The 21,300-nt window shown below is 38.2% G+C and overlaps 1 pseudogene; it reads left to right on the top strand.

Moving 5' to 3' along the window:
* Positions 1–251: 251 nt before the first annotated feature.
* Positions 252–8,095, top strand: LOC138177305 (coiled-coil-helix-coiled-coil-helix domain-containing protein 2-like; annotated as a pseudogene).
* The last annotated feature ends 13,205 nt before the right edge of the window (positions 8,096–21,300 follow it).

The following is a 21,300-nucleotide window of genomic DNA, read 5'->3' as shown; positions in this document are numbered from 1 at the left end:
TGTTCTCACTGTGCTTGGAAGGAGTTAAATAAACACTTTGAGAAAGTGGTATTTCTATTAAGTGGGCAAAGAAAATTGGATTGCTGTTAACATTTGCTTTAATTTAGCTTTATATTAATAAAAAAAATCACAGTAGGGCCAGTCTCTAGCATTGAAATGTTTGTTTGAACTCTCTGGGACCTGATAAAACTTGGCCTTGAGCTCCTGCGCTAAGGCTGAGGATGAGTCATTCTCAACCAGGTGTATTTGTAGCCTGATAAACAGGTTATCAGGAGAAAAAGCCTGTTTGTCATTTGTAGCCTTTCAAACTAACCAGGGCCCAAAGGGCCTGAAGTCAAGGAAATGAAGCTGGAGCAGAGAAGAACATTGATAAAAATTGAAAATCAGACCCAGGGGACTTCTTGGGCTGTTAATGCTACCATTAGCTACATCAGCTCTTAGATGCTGCTGTAAATGTGGAAGTGCTGGTAAAAATGAGGTGGGTGGCAGATTTTTTTCTTTTTTAGAACCTATCTGTAAGTTTCTTTTCTCAACTTTGAACATTGCCTTCAATATCCACCTACAGAGGCAAAAAGAGGGAGGGAGAGGAGAGAGAGATATGGGAGGGAGACAGAGACAGATAAAGAGAGAGAGAGGAGAGAGTGCAAGCTGTGGTTAATATACAGATAGTATCAATAGGATACATCAACCATCAAATATCTATTAAGAACCTGAATTGTGCTATCACTGAACTATGCAGGGGCTGGGGAATCAAAGAACCAAGTGAAAGTCCCTCTGATAAAAACTTTCCAGGTGCATATTGGTAGTTAGTCTTCAGTCACTCTTCAGCAACTCTTCCTTGCCTTTGTTCTCAGATATCATGGTCCCCTACATGCCAAGCATTGGGTCTCATTCTTTTTTTTGTTCTCATGTTTTAGCCATTAAAGCTTTAAAACATACCACAAGACCCTACCTTTTTATTGCTCCTAAGACCTATCTTTCTGATTTCAACTTCCTTGGATTTTGTTGTTCAGTCATTATTCAGTTGTGTCCAACTCTTCATGACCCCATTTGGGGTATTGTTGGCAAAGATACTGGAGTGGTTTGCCATTTCCTTCTCCAGATCATTTTACAAATGAAGAAACTGAGGCAAACGGGGTAAGTGACTAGCTCAGGGCCACATAGCTAGAAGTGTCTGAAGTCAGATTTGACCTCAGGAAAATGAGTCTTCCTAACTCCAGGTCCAGCACTCTATCCACTGCAGTGCCACCTAATTGGTATAGTCTTTGGACTATAGCTTCTTAATACACAATGCAATCCTGCTACTAGCATATCCTATTTTTTTAAAATGTGTATTATAACATTCTGGAGCCACATTCTAGTCATAAAGTCTCATTCCACCAAATCTCATTGATGTCACTGATATCAAATTTGCCTCCTGGCACTAGGACATCTATTTCCTTGGGGTATTTTTGTTTGTTTGCCTAGCCTCTGGGTATTTGTGTGTAAATATTTGGGGTCATGGGTTTTACTGTTCTCTCCTCCCTTGGATTTTATCTTCTGGCACTCCTGAGTATATCAGTTGCTATTCTTTCTATATTTGAAGTATTCTTTTTAAATAGTATTTATTTTTTCCCAATTACATGTCAAGACAATTTTTAGCGTTCATTTTTTTACAAGATTTTGAGTTCCAGATTTTTCTCCCCCCCCCTTCCTCCCCTCTTCCTAAAATGCTGGGCAATTTTATTTAGGTTATACATGTGCTATCATGTAAATTTCCATTTTAGTCACAGTTGTGAAAGAAGAAACAGATCAAAAAGAAAAACACACACACACACAAAAAGAATAAAGTAAGTGAAAAAAGTATGCTTGATCTGCATTGTCCATCAATTCTTTATCTGGATGTGGATAGCATTTTCCTTTATGAGTCCTTTGTACTTGTCTTGGATCATAGTTGATCATCACACAATGTTGCTGATAATATGTACAATGTTTTTCTGGTTCTGTTCATATCACTTTGCATCAGTTTGTACAAGCCTTTCCAGGTTTTTCTGAAATCTGCCTGTTCAACATTTCTTATTGCACAATAGTATTCCATTTACATTCATATACCAGAAGCTGAGGCAGGATTTTCCTGACTCAATTTCCCCACCATGAAACGTGGCAGACTTTAAGCCTGGTTCAGTGTAATTGGCCATCTACATAACTTCTGCCTGAAATTGACATGGAATTAAGGAAACATTGTTCCCTTACTATAGTTATGCCCCTATTCTTTTATGGCAATTTTCTATAATCAAAAAGTTTTGTAAGAACAATTTCAAATCTATTAAATAATAGATTGATACTGGAACATCTGAGTCATTATAGTAATATGAAAATATAATATCGAGCTATGTGGCCTAGAATTTTAGTCCAAACAATTTAAATATCTAGCCTTGCTATTTGTTGCTGCTTGTATATTCCTGTATAAGTTAGGGTCTTTTATTTCCTCATAATGATATGAGGGTAATTAGGTGAAGGACTTGTGAAACCAGGATATAATTCTGTTATTTATAACAATTACTTAATTTTGGAAGAAGTTTGACTTGTGGTCTATCTCGTGAGTGCCTTAAAAGAAGCATCCACTTGAATTAGGGGTTATGGCTAGAAGTTGGAATGTTGCCCAATTGACGGGAATTCCTCAGTTTCCATTATTTTGCCACCATGAAAGGGCTGCTATAAAATATTATTTTTGCACATGCAGGTTCTTTCCTCTTTCATATTATCTTGGAGATATAAACCTAGCAGTGGTATTACTGGATCAAAGTGTAAGGACAGTTTGGTTGCCATTTGGGTTTAGTTTCAAACTGCTCTCCAGAATGGGAGGATAAGTTCACAACTACACCAATGGTGCATTAGTATCCCTATTTTCCCACCTTTTCTCTAACATTTATCATTTTCCTTTTTTGTTACATTAGCCAATTCGATAAGTGTGAGATGGTACCTCAGAGCTGTTTTAATTTGCATTTCTCTAATCAAAAGTTGCTAATCTTGGTTGCATTGGCTTTGTTTTTGCAAAAGCTTTTTTATTTAATATAATAAAAATTATCTATTTTACATTTTGTGATCCTTTCTTGATTGGTCATGAACCTGTAATTCACTTAACTTCTCCTTTAAGCATTTGGATACTACACCACTTGGTTGCATATACGTTTAGTGTTGATATTACTTTATTGTATATGGTACCTTTTAGCAAGATGTAGTCTCCTTCCTTATCTCTTTAAATTAGGTCTATTTTTGCTTTTGTTTTGTCTGAGATCAGGATTGCTTTTTTTTTCTTTTTGTTCCTTCAGCTGAAGCATAATAGATTCTGCTCCAGCCCCTTACCTTTACTTTGTCCCTCTGCTTCAAGTGTGTTTCTTGCAAACGATATATTGTAGGATTCTGGTTTTGATTCACTCTGCTTCTATTTTATAGGTGCGTTCATCCCATTCACATTCACCATTGTGATTAGCAATTGTATATTTCCCTCCATTCTATTTTTCCTCCTGTTTGTCCTCTCTCTCCTTTTACTCTTTTCTCCTTGATAGGGTTTTGCTTCTGTCTACCAGCTCTCCTCAGTCTGCCATCTCTTCTGCCAGGCCCCTCTCTCCTTTACTTTATCTCGGGCCCTCTTACTTTCCTGGCAACTAAGATAGATTTCTATATTCAGCTGATTGTATATATTATTCCTGATGAGAGCCACCTTTCCCTCCGCCTTCGACACACACTATACTCCTTTTTTTGATCCCTTAATTATTTTTTATGTCATTCACACAAATTCACCTTATACCTGTACCCTCTGTCTCTCTCTCTCTCTCTCTCTCTCTCTCTCTCTCTCTCTCTCTCTATATATATATATATATATATATATATATATATATATATATTCCTTTTTATCTGCCTGCTTTGTTTCCTTTGCCTGCTCATGTCGCCCCTCAGTCACTTGACCCCTGGGCTTTTTGCCACAGCAGGACTCTGCCACCAGACAGGGGAGCTTTCGTCCCAAACGCTGGGGTTTTCTCAGCTGCCGGAGGTATTAGATGGGTGCCCTCTCTGAGGTCTCCACATGCTCTGGCAAGCTGGTCACACACCCCAGGGCCTCCACCCCAGACTGCAATCCAGATCCAAGCAGGTTAAAGCAAGAGCTTTAACCTCTCAGACTGGTGCTTGGTCCCCCTACACTCTGCAGGCCAGGAGCTGAAGCTGCCACGTGGAGCTGCTTGGCTGTACTGGCGTTTCAGCGACTTCTCACCCTGGGGGCAAAAGCCATGCACCCCCACTTACTGGGTTCCAAAGTCCAGCCTGCACTGACCTCTCACTTCGTCCTTCACATCTGTGTTGATAAATCTGGAAAAGGCCACAGCTGTTGCTGATCTGGAGTCCCTCTGGCGGCTGGTCAGGCCCGCCCTGGGGCTAAAGCCTCAGTGTGGGGCTGGGCTGGGCTCCTAGAGCACTGCACTGGCTGATTCCTGCAGGCCTGCCATGCTATCCTCAGCAGGAGGTTAGATTCTCTGTGTCATTTTGTGGGTTCTGCAGCTCCAAAGTTTGTTTAGAGTCCCCTTTTTACATTGACTGGGAAAGGTAGAAACTGGAGCAGCGGGGAGGTCCTGCTTCTACCAAGAGAGATAACTTTAAAATTATTGGACTACCTGAAAGCCATGATCAAAGAAAGAACCTAGAAATCATCCTACAAGAAATTCTCAAGGAAAACTGCCCTTATGTTTCAGAATCATAGGGCAAAATAGAGGTTGAAAGAATCCACTTATCACCTCCTGAAAAAGTTCCCAAAAGGAAAACTCCTAGGAATATTACAGTCAGGTTCCAGAATTCCCAGATTAAGGAGAGAATATTACAAGCAGCCAGGAAGAAACAATTTGAATATTGTGGAAACACAATCAGGATAACAAAGGATCTGGCAGCTTCTACACCAAGGAATCGAAGGGCTTGGAATATGATATTCCTGAGGGCAAAGGAGCTGGGATTAAAACCAAGAATCACTTACCCAGTAAAACTGAGTATCATGTTTAAGGGGAAAATATGGTCATCCAGTGGAATAGAGGACTTTCAAGCATTCTTGCTGAAAAACCAGAGTTGAATAGAAAATCTGACATTCTGATACAAGAAGCAAGAGAAGCATGAGAAGGTAAACAAGGAAAAGAAATCATAAGGAACTTATCAAAGTTGAACTATTAATATTCCTACATGGAAAAACAATAATTGTAACTGATGAAACTTTTCTCAGTATGAAAATAGTTGAAGGCAATATATATATATATAGATATATATATATATATACATAAATATGTCTATATAGGAGGGTATATGGGCATATGAATACATATGTGAATGTGTGTATATATGTTTAAAGCTATACATAGATAGAGGGCACAGGACCAGTTTAATGGGAAAGGATGATACTTAAAAGGTGAAATTAAGAGGTGAGAGAGGAATATGATGAGAAGGGATGGGGAGAGACAGAATGGGGTAAACTATCTCATATAGAAGAAGCAAGGGAAAATGGTTACAATGGAGGGGAAGAACAGGAAGGCAAAAGGGAAAAACCTTATTCTCATTGAATTTTTCTCAGGGAGGAAATGACATACACACTAAATACGGTATCTCACCCTACAAGAGAGTAGGGAGGAAGGGGATGAGAGGGGGGTGATGGAAGAGAGGGCAGCCTGTGGGGGAGGGAAATTAGAAGCACCCACTTTTGAAAGGGGACAGGATCAAAGTAGAGAATAGAACAAGTGGGAGGTGGGATAGGAGGAAGGCAAATATAGTCAGTCTTTTACAATATATCTACTATGGTAATGTTTTGCATAGCTACACATATATGACCTATACTGAATTGCTTATCTTCCCAGTAAGGGTGGGTGACAAGGGAAGTAGAGAATGAATCTGGAAATCAAAGTTTTAAAATCAAATGTTTAAAAATATATAAATACAATTATTAATGCCATTTTACATGTAATTGGGAAATAAGAGATACAGGCATTGGGCATAGAGATCCACCATGCCCTACTGGCAAAGTCAAAGGGGGTATGGGAGAAGATATGGGAGAGAGGAGATTGGAGGAGGGGATATCCTGTGGGACTGCTTATTTTGGGGTGGTGGGTAGGTGAAAAACAGGGAAAAAATTGTAACTCAAAATCTGGCGGAAATGAATGATGTAAACCAGAAGTTAATAAAGCATTTGAAAAAAAATGTAAACATGAAGAAGAAACTATGGGGGACTCAATAAGGTTAAACTGTTTATATATGGAAAGAAGATGCATCTAACTCCCAAGAACTTCATCATTATTAGATTAGTCAGAAAGACTCCTGTGCAGACAGGGCACAGGAGTGTGTTAATTATGTTGGAATAATTTCAAAAAGTGGATAGGTGGGAAAGAAGGATTCACTGGAAGAAGGGAAAAAAGAGAGGAAGAATGGAGAAAATTATCTTAAACTTGTAAGATTGGCTGACATGACAGAAAAGCAAAATTATAAATGTGGGAGGGTATGTAGAAAAATAGGTACACTAATGCACTGTTGTTAAAGTTGTGAACTGGTCTGACCCTTCTAGAAAACAATTTGAAATTGTATGCCCAAATGATCCAAGTCAATTCCAAAGGACTCATGATGAAAAATGCTATCCACTTCCAGAGAAAGATCCGATGAACTCAGAGAGCAGATCGAAGCATAATTTTTTCACTTTGTTTCTTGCTTTTTATTTTTTTTCCAACATCATGAATATAGAACTATATCTTGCATTCTTCACATGTATTTTATATAATATCCCTTGCCTTCTTAGTGGGTAGAAGAGGGGAGGGAGAAAATTTTGAAATAAAGTTTTTTTTTTATTAAACGAATTTTAAAAATAAATAAATAAAAGAAAAAAATAGAAAAACTTAGACTACCAAAAAGTCTTATGTTCTCCTCCTCCTCTTCTTCCTCTTTCAACCATTCCTCCTTTCTCTTCTCAGGTCCATCTACTCTAACACGATTCCTTATTCTTTTTAAGTTCTGATCAGTCTATTCTTTTAGTATTTGTCCCTCTCTTCACTCAACAACTCCTTGAGTCCTACCAAAATTGCTTCCCATTCACTTATTGGATTTCTTGATATAAGGTACCTTACATTTTCTTCTATACTTTTAGTATTTTGATTTGTTTTTGATACTCCTTGTAGTCTCATGGAGCCATGTTTGGTTCATTGTCGTAAGGGGGTCTGCTGCTTGGATGAGATTTTGTACCTCTTATTATAATACTGTTAATCCTTTTTTCCTTAAAAAAAAAAAGCTCGCCTGTCACTTCTCCCCCAGGACGTCTACTGCTTGCAGTCGAGTATGCCGCGTGGAAGCAGGAGCCGGACCTCCCAGGTGACCCCTCCGGCCAGTCAGGCGCCCCCAGTGAGAGCTGCACCACCACCAGCAGCTCATCATCCAGCAGCAGTACTGCTATCTGCAGTTGCCCCTCCTGCTGCTGCCCCTAAGCATCTGGGTTTAATGGCCCAAATGGCTACCACCACAGCCGGGGTGGCAGTGGGTTCAGCTGTCAGCCACACCATTGGTCATGCCATTACAAGTGGCTTTGGTGGTGGGAGCAATGCTGAGCCTGCAAGACCTGATATCACCTACCAGGAGCCTCGGGCAGCCCAGCCAGCCTACCAGCAGCAGCAGCAAGATGAAGCAGTTCTTAGAGTGTGCCCAGGACCAGGGTGACCTCAAACTGTGTGAGGGCGTTAGCGAGGTGCTGAAGCAGTGCAGGTTTGCAAATGGATTAGCCTAATTGAGACCTTCAAAAGGAAGAAATGGAAAAATCAACTCTGGAGACCAATCTGATTTAGCATAATGCATAATTGGTACTGAAATGATAAAGAAAACTGAGACCACCAGTACTTTGGTTTTTTTGTCTATTTGTCACTAATATCTTTATTTCAGAACAATCTTCGGGGGGGGGGGGGTGAAAGCTGTTCTCCACTGTGTAGATAATGTGAGATAATATAAAATGTTGGGATGAGGCAGATGCTTGTGTGGTCTCTCATCAAAATGAATGCTTGTGATGTAAACTCTTAAAATAAAGTTTATTTCCTCCTGGGGAAAAAAAAAACAATTTGTGCATTTTCACACCACTCCCATCTCCCATTTCTTCTTCACATTTACTCTGAAAAAGTTAAGTTTCAGGTTATATTTGCAGTATTGGAAGGAAGAGGAAGAGGAATAATTTCCTTGGCTGAGGAGCCAAATAAAGAGACGGAGAGGACTGAGCAGAAGGGGATCGCTTGGGTAATTGCTATTTGTAAGGGTGCTCTTTAAGGGAGCTCTATCTGGGGCTTTCATTAATTTACTAATTATTTCCTCTAAAATTCTCATTTCACTTATAATGTTATTTTAAAATCCTTTTTTTCATATCTTCCATGAATTCTAGTTTACTTCGCATCTAAGCTATGTTTTAGTTTGAGGCTTTGCTTGTATTATGTTTTGGAGTTATTCTCTTCTTCTGCATTTGTGTCTTGGATTTGTCTTGTTCCACCATACCTCTTAGTCATTATTAGTGTCTTTTGTCTTTGTTTATTTACTCATTCTTGCAGCCTTGCTTCCCGAATTGGACTTTTGCATTAGGACCAGGCTCTGTGCACTTCTGGAAGGAATATCAAGTCCTTCCTTCATCCTGAGTTGTATTATCTGGGGTCTTACCACTGCTTTCTCTAGTTAATGAGCACTATATTCCTCAAGGATCTCAGGAATAGCTTGGAACAGGAACCTGCAAATTTTAATTGTGCCCAAAATGACATGATCTAGGATCAAATCTGATTGCTGTCCTTCTGGTATGAGCTTTCCAAGCTCCTGAACCTTCTTTGGGTCCAAGAAACATAACTGAATGCTTGCCCCTGGATGGAGCTCCACTAGATTGCTGCTGGCCCCAGCCCCTGTCAGTTAGCTGGAAGGCTCCACAGGCTCAGAGTGATGGAATGTCAGGCTTCCCCTTGCTCTGAGCTCTCTGCCCTGGTTACTCATCAGTAGGATTCAGACCATGCTGCGTAGTAAATCTGCAGCCCTGTTCTGAAGCCAGAGTCACATAGGCACTGATTTCTTCTTTTTCTCTTCCTCACCCAGGATATAGCTTCAGGCCAGATCTGAGTTGGATCTGCAACCTCTCCTTGCTCTGACAGTTCAACTACAAATCAGTCCAAGCCTAGCTACAGGTCTTCTCTTCAATCCAAGTTGAATCCACAACTCTGGTCCAGACACAGGGACATGGACAAAAATCTCTTCCCTCTGCACCATCCCCAACATGAATCATTCAGCCTGTCCAGTAATGAGACACAATTCTGAGGTAGCCCATTCCACTTTGCTCTATCTCTAATAAGTAGGAAGCTTTTTCTTTATATCAAAATAAATTTTCCTCATTGCTCCTTCTCCCCTAGTGGTCTCCTTGCCCCTACTTATGACCTCTGGTTCAAAGTAGAAGAAGTATAATCCCTCCCCCATGTGATAGACCTTCAATTCTTGAACACAGATATCCCCCCAAATCTCTCCTCCAAGCTAAATACCCCCAATTCCTTTAGGCCATCCTCATGTGCCATTGTCTCCAAACCATCCTCTGGCTCATCAAGGTCCTTCGTCAAAGATGACACCTAGAACTGGAAACAATACTCTAGAAAGAGATCTCAAAAAGGCAGAGAACAGTGGTGAGGAAGTAGGAGGGAGCAGGCACCTCTCTCCTCCCAGATACTACAGCACTATTTCTACACCCAAGGATCACATTCACATTTATGTCTGCCATGTTACTACATTGACTCATATCAAGCTTGCTTTACCTAAACCTGTTTCACAGATATTTTCAGAGACTGATATCTAGTCATGCCTCCTTCAGCTTATACTTGGAAAGTTGATTTTTTAAAAAGTCAATAGAATCCTTTACATTTATCCTTCATCAATTTAATCTTTATCTGGTGTAATGGAAATGTAAATTTTTAACATCTTCCCTGACCCTAGGCTAAAGTGCACCTGGAGCCTGGGGTGGGAGACTTGTTTTTCAGTAGATACTTTTTGATTGGCCAGTGGGTCCAGAAGGTTGTTACATTCTCTGAGCCAGGAGAAGTCTATATAATCCCTGATGTGAGGCTTTGCTTTGGGGCTCACTTTGAGAAGTGTTCTGTGATTTGATTAGATGAGACTCTGGGAAGCCATTGTTGAGAGCCCCCCGGCTTTGAAAAACTCAGATGTTTATTTGGTATAGTTGTAATGGTTGGACAGTTTGGAAACCTGTCTACTTGATCTGTTTCTCTGTCTTGATAATTCTGTCTGTATATTCTGAAGTTCAGGGTGCTGACCTTTTTCCCCTGAACTAGGTAAACGATATGTATTTGACTGACTAAAGTAAGCTTGTTAACCCATTTTGAGTTGCTTTCCTTTATCAAAGCAGATCCAAGAACCAGTGTTGTTGGCAGCCACCCTGGTGATGCTGGGGTGCTTGCTGCTACATCTGGCCAAACATTCTGGCCTGTCCAGATCTTTGGGGACTCAAACTTCATCAGTTATTCCTTTCATCTTTGTGTCAATTTACAAATTCAATGAGCATGCCCTTTATGCCTTTGTATTTTTTAAAATAATATTTATTCAATTGGGGAATGGCTAAACAAGTTATGGTATATGATTGTGGTGGAATACTACTGTGTTATGAGATATGATGAGCTTGGTGATTTTAGAGAAAACATAGAAAGACTTGCATGAAATAATGAAGAGTGAAATGAGCAGAACTAGGAGAATGTTGTATACAGCAACAGCAATATTATTCAAAGAACAACTGTGAATGACTAAGTTATCCTGAATATTAGAAATACTCAAATTAACTACATGGGACCTATGAAGGAAGATGCTATCTACCTCCAGAGAAAGAACTGATAAATAGAAGTATACATAGTATAGATTTAATATACAAATATGTATTACACAATATGTTCATATATACACATACATGTATGCACATGTACATATGTATATTACATATATACATATATATTTCGCGCATGTGTGTGTGAATGTATTGTGTGAGTGTGTGAAATGGTGGTCTCCTCTAGTATGGAGTGTGAAGGCAGGGAGGCAGGAACTTAAAATATAACAAAAAATAAAATAAATTATCTATTTTGTTAGTCTGAATTTGATAAACACTAACAAATATGAACATTCCCATACATGAAGAACAGGAAAAAGAGGATTGCATATGAAACTGTGAACCTCTGTTACGAACAGCTTGCTTTTTGCAAAAGGGTATAATAAATCTAGTATGTTCATTTCAAAGCTTTTCTGCTATCTACAACTATATTTTTATCCTAATCTTTCATAAAAATGTTAAGTACTACAGGGCCAAGCATAGATTCCTGAGGGATCCACAAGAAACCTTCCAAAATAAAATCAACCCGTTAATGCCTGACTGCTCCTTGGGTACAGCCATTCAGCCAGAATCAAAGTGTACCTGCATCTACTCCCTCTCTCTCCACTTTGTACACAAGAATGGTGTAAGACACTTTCTTAAACTCTTTGCTAAAATCTAGGATAGCCATATCTGCTGCTTTCTTCTGAGAAGGCAGTCTATTTAGCCTAACCAAGAATGCAATAAGGTTAGTCCAGCATGGCCTGGGGCTGGTTAAATCAGGCTCCTTCTTCCTCATTGGTGCCATTCTTTCTACTGGTATAGAACTTGGGACAGTTCCCCCTCCCCAATCCCAGGAACAGAACCCAACTTTAACATAAAGTTCAAAGTCAAGAAATAGGCTTGGAAATGATAAAAAAAAAATTTCTCTTGGATCATAGTTGATCATCACAAGATCAAGGTCCAGGTAAGGGTGTCACTCATTATACTAAGTGCTTTAAAATAAGATCTCATTTGAATCCTCACAGCAACCCTGGGAGGTAGGTGCTATTATTATCCTCCTTGTACAAATGGGGAAACTGAGGCAGATGGAGGTGAAAGTGATTATCCCAGGGTTACAGAACTAGTGAGGGTCAGAGGCCCGATTTGAACTGAGATCTTCTTGGCTCCTGGTCCAGCCCTCTATCCATTGCTGCCTGAGAGCAGTGTCATGGAAACCCAGAGAGGAAAGAACATTCAAGGGGGAGAAGGCGATTGAGCTGTGCTAGGGAGAAGGTCTGGATAAAGTTTAGCATGACATTTCTTTTGGTTTTTAATTTTTGTAAATGAATTATTCATTTTAAACTTAAATACAAAACAATAAAATAACCAGAAAAAGAACATTGCCATGTACATAGCAGAAAATGAGAGGATTCAATATAAAAAAATCCATTTCAAGGAAACCAATAGAATAAATACTACTCATTGTTTTGCATGCCATTTTGAGGAAGAAAGAGACCCCTTTATTCTAGGGGGCTTAGGAGATTCAGGTCTTTCTTTGGTCCCTTCACTCCCTTCCTAGCTGCTCACAGTAGAGGCAAGCAAGGGGGGAATTATGTTGGCTTGGAGGGGAGAGACCATGTGAGGATGCCTATTGTGAATGTGTCTCCCCAACTGCATTCTGAAAGGAAATGAAAATGACTCAAGACTACCTGCACCTCTGATCTTCTTTATTAATATAGAAGATTGAGATCAGATGGCATTTATATATAGACATATAATCAACTCTCAATTATTTCACACTATGACAACTCTTTCTTGCTCATAGATTTGATAACATCCCTTCTCTAGTCAAAAATCTTTAGTGGGTTCCTCTACCCTGCTGAGTAGTACCCAAGCTTCTTTCTTTGGCATTCAAGGTTAGATAGGCTGGCAGCACTTTCTCTGCCATCCAAGGCTTGGTACAGTCTGGCAGCATACTGATTTATCTCTCATTACTCCACCTCAGGGAATTAGCTCTCCAGGCAGACTGGCCCACTTTCTGTTCCTCTAAGTATGTCTTTCATTCTCTTGCCTCCATGCCTTTGCTCACCTTTCCCTATTTACCATTTGAATTCCTGCTCATCCTTTAAAACTGAATGGAAACATCACTTCCTTCTTGGAGCCTTTCTTGCATCCCCTTGGCAGACTCCCCATCACACCCCACAGAGTACTTGGTTTTGCATTTGGATAATCCATTTATGATGCAATAATTCATAGTGTATTTCTCTGTGTTTGGGTATTATCCCCCATCTAGACAGGAAACTCCATGAGAGGCCATGCCTGTGTCTTGCCTCAGACTTCATACTTCTTCCAGAGAAAAGCTGTGCTCTCTGTAATAAGATATTCCTTAAATGCTTATTGAATGAATCTTGCTTTCCAATTTTTGTTGCCCCCAATTGCCTCCTCTGCTTAATTAAGTACCTTGTGGGCATTCTGACTTTTATAGCTGGTCTTTGTTTAATGTTACTCATGTTGAGTAGGAGGGAAGGCTTTTAAAAATAAACAGCTTAATACCTGTCATATCAAGAAAGATGTGCACTGAAAAGTAGCAAGCCAAAGTATGAGGAGGTTTAGAGTGTATTGCCCGCATGTAAGAGAGAACAGTAAGTCAGGAGGAAGAATCCAGGATCTCCACCAGAATCAGCTTTTCATTTCTTAGTGGAATGATGGCACCATTATTATTTGGGGGAGAATGGGAAAAGACCTGTGATTCCCTTGGGGTAAGGAAATCCCAAGAAGCAAAATCCATCTTCCAATGACCATAGGCATCTGCTATGCAGTTTCCAGTCTTAAAGCACTGCTGGAGTTACCAAGAGATTAAATAATTTAGCCAGGGCATCATGAATTCTCAGAATATCAACCAGACCCTATTGAAATATTAGTACAAAAACACACTCCAGAGGTAACTATGAATGATTTTTAAATTATCCACATGACTGCACCCCTCTTGAAGAGGCTTAGTTGTGTTGATTTAAAGAGAAAACAGTGAAACATGAATATTTTATTTGCTAATGTGGCTTATAGGAAGCTTTTGTACACACATATGGAGTTTTCATCAGGGGGAAAGATAGAAACTTGCAGTTGGAGAGAGAGGGTGAGAGAAAGAGCTGTTGCTATATCTGTGCCGGCCAAAACCAACTAGACAAACAGGGCCCAAAGATACTATACATAGAAAAGGAGACTCACTTTAAATAATGCTGACCCATAATGACCTGGAGCAAAGCTCTAATTCCCAGATGTTTTTTATCTTTAATTTCACTTTACTGCAAAAAGGTGATGAAATTAATCAGTCTTCAGGTAATTTCATGTACTACTAATTAGCTGTGTTCCTTTGGGCAAGTCACTTTCCATGTTTGGAACTCAGGTTCCTCTCCTGTAAAGTGAGGGGTTTTCATGGCATTAAAGAGGAGAGGCTTCCCAACTGAAACCTCAGGGGCTATCTGCACCTTGTTGGGATCACCATAGGTGCTACAGTCTTGTTCTCACTTTTGCTGGAAAGACAGGGTGGTAGAATTGAAAGTTTATGAGATTAAATGCTCCAACAAAATGAAAAAGAGTGACAGATTGGATAAGAAAATAAAACCCCACAATCCATTGCTTACAAGAAACACAGAGAATAAAAATAAAGAACTAGAATAAAAGAAGAAGAGTTGTGATCATGCTACCAGACAAAACAAATATAAAAATCCATAATTAAAAAAAACACAGATAGATTAGGAGCATTATTCTTAAAGGAACATATTAAACTTATATGCTCCAAATGGCATAGCATCTAAATTGAGAAAAAAGTTAGCTGAATTCCAAAACGATAGTGATAACTCAGTAACAGAAGAGAAGAATGTTCCTCTCTCAAAGTTTAACAGATATAAATGAAAGAAAAACAAAAAGGAAAATATAGAATTTAAAAATTGAGAAATTAGAACTAAAAGGCACTAAAGAATATGTATCTTCTTTGTTGTCATTCAGTCATTTTTCAGTCATGTCTGACTCTTTGTGACCCCATTTGGGGTTTTCTGGAGAGAGATACTGGAGTGGTTTGCCATTTCCTTCTCCAGCCCATTTTACAGATGAAGAAACTGAGGCAAAGATGGCTAAGTGACTTGCCCAGGGTCACACAGCTACTACATGAGGCCAGATTTGAACTCACAAAGATGAGTCTTCCTAATTTCAACACCAGAACCCTATCCACTGTAGCACCACCTAGCTGTCCCACTGCACATTCTTGGCACCCCATTACAAAACCGACCATGTCTTGTGACAGAAATATTGGAAATTAATATAAAATGTAAAAATATAAAACATTTCTTTTATAGATTGTGAGATGATGAAAATAGTTATAAATTCATAGAATAAGAAAAAAGGGAGGTGATCTAAATGTAGATTTACTAACAAAATCCTAAATAATGAATGGGTGAAAGAAAAAAGTCAGAAAGAATAAACAATTTGTGAAAGTGTTGATAAACACAAAATGGTAAAATTTCTGGGATGTAGCTAAATCAGTCTTCAGAGGAAAAATTATGTCCCCAAAACTTACATTAGTAAAATAGATAAAAAGAATGGATCAATGAACTGAATATACATTTAAAAATTAGAAACCCAACAAATGAAACCAAAATAAGCACAAAAAAAGGAAACCTTGAAAATGAGAATAGATAAATTAGGCAATAAAAAACTATAAAACTGATTTTAAAAAGTCAATAAACCTTTATTATTAAGTCAATAAACATTTATTAAGCACCTACTATGTGCTTGTGAAAGTGCATAGGTGTAAGTAAGGTGTAAGATGGAAGTAAGGTATACTAACACTAGAAAGATATTAAGGAGAACAGGGTGATCAGCAGTGTCAAAGGCTACAGAGTGGTAGAGAAAAGTGAGGATAGAGAGAAAGCTATTAGATTGGGCAATTAATCTGGCAATCTTTTGAAAAATGTGAGACAGGATGGGATCACTTGTACATGTAAAGGACCTTGGTAAGAAGAACCACCTCCTCTTGTGAGACAGAGGTGAAGGCAGAGATGATGATAAGTCATCTGAGTGATGTAAAATGAGAAAGAGAGGAGAAAAGAGAGCTTTCTGCAAATGGCCCCAAGTTTTTCAAGGAAGCACAGGGCCAGATTTTCAAACTAATGAGGGAGAGGAAGAAACATGGGAAGTTTAGGGATGGATGAAAAGATTTGGAGAAATCCATGTGGGAAAACAGATACTGAACTTATTAGGAGAGTACAAACGGATTGCTTTGTTGCAGTGAGGGTCCATTTGAGTAACAAAAATTTTAGTGGATCCAGTCAGCATAGTTTCATGATTTTCTCCAGCTTCATTCAGCAGCATGTGAGTAGGAATGCAGTCAGTGGATGGTGGAAGTAATCCAAAGCTTAAGATTGACAGGGCAAGATCAGATAAGAAGACAAGGAATAGAAGAGTATAGTATAGAGTTGAACTGGTTCACCAATGTGTCAAGATGGGGAAGGAAGGAGAGTATAGCTAGTGCAGAGTTGATAGCCTGGGAAAGAACTCAGGGGTCAAGGGTTTGGAGGTTACAGTAAGGATGAAAGACAGATTTAGGGGTTACAAAGAAGAGCAAAAGGTGGAATGACAATAAATTGTGAGTAGATGAAGGAGTTTCAGAGTTCATAAACATGGAGGTGGTGCATTTGTTGGTGATGGCCAGATCAAGGGTATGACCATCTCTAGATGCAGCTGCCGTGAGGTGGAAGAGGAGCTCCTAATAAATTAACAAGTTGAGGAACTGGAGAATTTGGATATCTGAGGGAGTACCAATATATACACTGAGGCGAGGGTGGAGCCAAGATGGCAGAGTCTTTACTCTGGAACTCACAGGACTCAGCAGGAATTCACCTGAACTCTCCCCAGTTCCCCTCCAAATTGAATTCTGGAGTGGCAGAACCAACAATTTTCCAGTCTAAGACACCTTAGGACATCAGTAGGAAAGGTCTGTCTCACCAGGGTTGTGGTCAGTCTTGGAAAGCAGGACAGCAGAGGCTTCCCTAGCAAGCCAACAGCAAGTATTGGAGGTGGTTGCATTAGTGGCATCAGAAACTTTGGGGAGCTTTCAGCCCATAGATGGTAAGGGAGCTGTACAACTGACCAGAAGGAGATTACAGGGAGACCTTTTGCTGGCACTGGGCACAGGATTCTGTTGCATTGCCCTTATATAGTTCCCTGTGGCAGTCCCAGGGCAAGGAGGAGCACAAGCTCATTAGCGCTTGTGACCACAGGGGAGCAGGGGCTGGTCATGGTTCCAGGATAGAGAAGAGTTCTTGAAGTTGCTCACAGGCCACAGTACAGGACAGGAGAACAGTGACCACACCTCTCCTTAGATCATACCACCTTGGAAGAACCAAAAATGTACAGACACTTAGAACTAACTCTGAAAACAGCATCATGAAAAACCTAAAACTTGAGACAGTGCCTGCACCACACTGGGAGCAGATCCCAACTTTAACAAAAAGTTAAAAGTAAAAAAATGGGCCAGAAAATTAACAAACAACAACAAAAAAGAACCTGAACATAGAAAGTTACTATGGAGAGAGAGAACATTAGGATCCAAACTCAGAAGAAGATAATAAAGCCAAAACAGCTACATCCCAAGCTTGTAAAGGAGAAAAATGTGAATTGGACACAAACCTAAAAAGAATTCCTGGAAGAGCTGAAAAAGGACTTCAAAGTCAAATAAAAGAAATAGAGGAAGAATTGGGGGGGGGATGAGAGTAATGCAAGAAAATTATGAAAATAGTCAATAGCTTGGTTAAAAGAGGCACAAAAATCTCCTGAAGAGAACTCCTTTAAAGGCAGAACTAGCCAAATGGAAAAAGAGGTAAAAAATCTCATTGAAGAAAATAATTCTTTAAAAAGTAGAGTTGTGCAAGTAAAAACTAATGAACACATGAGACATCAAGAAACAATTAAAGAAAACCAAAAGAAGGAGAAGATAGGAGACAATGTGAAATATCTCAATGGAAAAACAACTGACTTGGACAATAGATCCAGGAGAGAATATTTAAGAATTATTGGACTACCTCAAAGACATGATTAAAAAAGAGCTTAAGATATCATATTTCAAGAAATCATCAAGGAAAACTACCCTGATATCCTAGAACCAGAGAGTGAAATAGAAATGGAAAGAATACACTAATCACCACTTAAAAGATATCCCAAAATGAAAACTCCCAGGAATATTATGGCCAAATTCCAGAACCCTCAGGTCAGGGAGAAAATGTTACAAGTATTCAGAAAGAAACAATTCAAATATCATGGAGCTACACTAAGGATAACACAAGATTTAACAGCTTCTACATTAAAGGATCAGAGGGCTTGGAATATGATATTCTGGAAGGTAAAGGAGCTAGTATTAAAACCAAGAATTGCCTGCTCAGCAAAACTTAATAGAATTCTTCAGTAGAAAAAAAATGAATAATAATGAAACAGGAGACTTTAAACTGTTCCTGATGAAAAGGCTATGGTTGAATAGAAAATTTGACTTTCAAATACAAGACTCCAGAGAAGCAGAAAAAAGTAAACAGGAAAGAGAAATGATAACAGATTCAAAAAGATTAAAATGTTTACATCCCTACATGTGAAGATGATACTTGTATGTCTTAAGAACTTTATCATTATTAAGGCAATTAGAAGGAGTATACATAGACTGAAAGCAAGATTGTAAGTTGACTATGATGATATGATTTAAAAAAAATGAAATTAAGGGGTGAGAAACAGGGATGTGCTAGAAGAAGGGGGGAGGGAAAGAAAGAAAAAGCAAAATTGTCTCACATAAAAGAGGCAAGAAAGAAAGAGCTTTTACAGTGGAGGGGAAGGTGGGGGTTGTAATAGAAAACAATGCTTACAACTTACTTTCATTGCAACTAGCTCAGAGATGGAATAATATACACACTCAGTTGGGTATGGAAATATATCTATACTACAGGGAAGTAGGAGGTGAAGGGGCTAAAACAAGTAGGAGATCTGATAGAAAGGAAGGTGTGTTAAGGGAGGCAGTGGTCAGAAGCATAACACTTTTAAGGAGGGACAGGGTAAAAAGAGAAAGAAAAGAATAAACAAAGGGAAAAATAGTATGGAGGGAAATACCTAATTAGTAATCATATCTGTGAATGTGAATGGGATGAACTCACTAACAAAAAGGGAGGCAGACAGAAGAATGGATTAAAAAGAAGAATCCAAGAACATATTGTTCACAAGCAACACTTGAAACAGAGAGACACACAGTAAAAATCAGGGGTGAAGCAGAATGCTTCGGCTGAAGTAAAACCAAAGAGAGGGTTAGCAATCATGATCTCAGACAAATCAAAAACATAAATACAATTAATTAAAAGAAATAAGCATGGAAGCTACATTTTGCCAAAAGGTACCATAGATAATGAAGTAATATCAATACTAGAAATATGTGCACCAAATAGTATAACATCCAATTCTTAAAGGAATAGTTCAATGAATTACAGACAGAAATAGACAATAAAACTATATGGGGGTGGGGGTTGTACCTCAACTTTTACCTCTCAGAACAAGATAAATAAGAAAGAAGTGAATGAGATGAATAGAATCTTAGAAAAGTTAGATATGTTAGACTTCTGGAGAAATTGAATGATAATAGAAAGGGGCATACATTTTTTTCTAGTTGTACATGCCACCTTCAGAAAAACAGACCCTGTGGTAGGGTACAAAAACATTACAACCAAATGTAGAAAAGCAAAAGTATTAAGTGCATCCTTTTCAGACTATAATGCAATAAAGAATACATTAAAAAACGGGACATGGGAACATAGCTTGACAATTAATTGTAAACTAAATAGCTTAATCCTAAAGAATAATTGGGTTAAAGAACAAATCTTAGAAACAATCAGTAAGTTGATTAAAGAGAATGATAACAATGAGACAACATACCAAAATTTATGGGATGCAGCTAAAACAGTACTTAGGGGAAATTTTATACCTCTAAATACTTAGATCAATAAAATAGGAAAAAAGGCAGATCAATGAATTAAACATGCAACCAAAAATAGCTAGAAAAAGAACAAATTAAAAATTCCCAATTAAATACCAAATTGGAAACCCTGAAAATCAAAGGAGAGATTAATAAAACTGAAAGTATTGAACTAATAAATAAAAGTAGGAGCTGGTGTTATGAAAAAAAAACAATAAAATAGACAAACTATTGGTCAAATTGATTAGAAAAAGAAAACCAAATTACTAGTATCAAAAATGAAAGGGTGAATTCATCACCAATGAAGAGGAAATTAAAGTGCTTATTAGGAGCTATTTTTCCCAATTAAATGTCAAATCTAGCAGTCTAAGTAAAACAGATTAATGTTTACAAAAATATAAATTCCTCAGGTTAACTAAAGAGGAAATAGAATACTTAATCCTATCTTAGAAAAAGACATTGAACGAGCCTTCGGTAAGCTCCCTAAGAAAAATCCCGAGGACCAGATGCCTTCACAGGTCACTTTTACCAAACATTTAAAGAATGATGAATTTCAATACTATATAAATTTTTTTAAATAGGCAAAGAGGGAGTCCTATCAAATTCCTTTTATGACACAAATTTGATGCTGATACCTAAACCAGGAAGAGCAATATCAGAGAAAGAAAACTATAGACCAATTTTCCTAATGAATACTAATGTGAAAATTTAAAATAAAGTTCTAACAAGCAGGTCATAGCAATATAAAGATAATACACTATGGCCCGGTGGGATTTAACACCAGGAATGTAATGCTGGTTCAATATTAGTAAAACTATCAGCATAATTGACTATATCAATAACAACAATACAAATCATATGATTATCTCAATAGAAGAAGAAAAAGCTTTTGACAAAATATGTTATCCATTCTTATTAAAAATACTAGGGAGAATAGCAATAAATGGAACTTTCCTTAAAACGATAAGTCATATCTCTTTAAAACCATCAGCATGCATTATCTATAATAGTGATAAGCTAGAAACAAATTTCTTGCCTTCTCAAAGTGAGGGTAAGGAAGAGAATTTGGTATCCAAAATTTTCAAAAAGGAAGTCAAACATTGTTTTTACATGTAGTTGAGAAAAATAAAAACATATATGTTTGACCTCTCATGAAATTAAACAAAATTGGTCCTCTGGGGGGGGGGGGAACAGTATGAATAAATAAATAATGATAAACCTTTATCTAATTTGATTGACAAGGAAGGGATCAGAGTACTAAGTCAAGAAAATAGCAAATAAAGTAAAATGACAACAAAATCACAAGAAATAAAAAAAATAATTATTAGATAGTAATATGTGCAGTTATATATGAACACAACTGAGAACACAAAAGAACTGGAGAAATAACTTCAAAAATTCAAATTATGCAAACTAACAAAAGATCATATGGAGATCTTAATACAATGTCAGAGAAGGAAATAAA

This window comes from Petaurus breviceps, unplaced genomic scaffold (genome assembly GCF_028583685.1).
Source record: "Petaurus breviceps papuanus isolate PSGF00001 unplaced genomic scaffold, PetGlider_PUasm1.0 90386, whole genome shotgun sequence".
NCBI lineage: Eukaryota > Metazoa > Chordata > Mammalia > Diprotodontia > Petauridae > Petaurus > Petaurus breviceps.
The sequence above is the reverse complement of the archived record's forward strand: the minus strand, read 5'-3'. Positions and strand labels throughout refer to the sequence as shown.